Below are 1,793 nucleotides of genomic sequence, written 5' to 3'. Positions count from 1 at the left end.
CGGCGGCGGGAAATCTATATACCCTGCCGGACATCTTATCTCTGCTAACGAAATATGTCTCTCAGCTGGCGGAAAACTTATTTCCGGTGGCGGGAAATATATATCACCTGCCGGACAACTTATCTCTGCTGACGACATAAGTCTCTCCGCTTGCAGAAAACTTATCTCTGCTGACGAAATATCTCCGGCGGCGACAACATTATATCACCGGCCTGACAACTTATCTCTGCTAACGAAATACGTCTCTCCGCTGGCAGAAAACTTATTTCCGGTGGCGGGAAATATATACCCCATGCCAGACAACTTATCTCTGCTGACGAAATCTATAAGATAAGAAAGCTTATCTCCTGCGGCGGGAAATCTATATCCCCTGCCGGACAACTTATCTCCGCAGACGAACTACGTTCCTCCGCCGGCAGAAAACTTATCTCTGCTGGCAGAACATTTACCTCCGGCGGCGGGAAATTTATATCCCCTGCCGGACAGCTTATCTCTGCTAGCGAAATACGTCTCTCCGCTGGCGGAAATCTTATTTCTCGTGGCGGGAAATCTATATCCTCTGCCGGACAACTTATCTCTGCTGACGAAATACGTCTCTCCGCTGGTAGTAATCTTATCTCCGGTGGCGGGAAATATATATCCCCTGCCGGACAACTTATCTCTGCTGACGAAATACGTCTCTACGCTGGCAGAAAACTTATCTCCGGCGGCGGGAAATATATCCGCTGGCGGAAAACTTTTCTCCGCTGACAGACATTTTATCTCCGCTGGCGGATAATTTCTTTCCGCTGACGAGCTACGATTCTCAGCTGGCAGAAATCTGACGGACAATTTATCCCCGCTGACGAATTACGTTTCTCCGCCGGCAGAAAACTTATCTCCGCTGGCAGAACATTTACCTCCGGCGGCGGGAAATTTATATCCCCGGCCTGACAACTTATCTCTGCAAACGGAGTACGTCTATCCGCTGTCGGAAAACTTATTTCCGGTGGCGGGAAATCTATATCACCTGCCGGACATCTTATCTCTGCTGACAAAATACATCTCTTCGCTGGCGGAAAACTTATCTGCGGTGGCGGAAATTTATATCCGCTGGCGGAAAACTTTTCTCCGATAACAGACATCTTATCTTCGCTGCCGGACAACTTATCTCTCTTGACAAAATACGTCTCTCCTCTTGCAGAAAACTTATCTGCGGCGGCGAGAAATTTATATCCCCGCCCTGACAACTTATATCTGCAAACGAAATACGTCTATCCGCTGGCGGAAAACTTATTTCCGGTGCCGGGAAATCTGTATCCGCTGCCGGACATCTTATCTCTGCTGACGAAATACGTCTCTCCGCTGGCGGAAAACTTATTTCCGGTGCCGGGAAATCTATACCCCCTGCCGGAAAACTTATCTCTGCTGTCGAAATACGTCTCTCCGCTGGCGGAAAACTTATTTCCGGTGCCCGGAAATCTTTATCTGCTGCCGGACATCTTATCTCTGCTAACAAAATTCGTCTCTCCGCTGGCGAAAAACTTATCTCCGGTTGCGGGAAATTTATATCCGCTGGCGGAAAACTTTTCTCCACGGGGGGAAATTTATATCCTCTGCCGGACATCTTATCTCTGCTGACAAAATACATCTCTTCGCTGGCGGAAAACTTATCTGCGGTGGCGGGAAATTCATATCCGCTTGCGGAAAACTCTCTCCAGAGGGCGAAATTTATATCCCCTGCCGGACAACTTATCTCTCCTGACAAAATACGTCTCTCCGCTTGCAGAAAACTTAACTCCGGCGGCGAGAAG

This window comes from Drosophila pseudoobscura, unplaced genomic scaffold, assembly GCF_009870125.1.
Source record: "Drosophila pseudoobscura strain MV-25-SWS-2005 unplaced genomic scaffold, UCI_Dpse_MV25 Unplacedtig00000007, whole genome shotgun sequence".
In the NCBI taxonomy this organism is placed as follows: Eukaryota; Metazoa; Arthropoda; class Insecta; order Diptera; family Drosophilidae; genus Drosophila; species Drosophila pseudoobscura.
The sequence above is the reverse complement of the archived record's forward strand: the minus strand, read 5'-3'. Positions refer to the sequence as shown.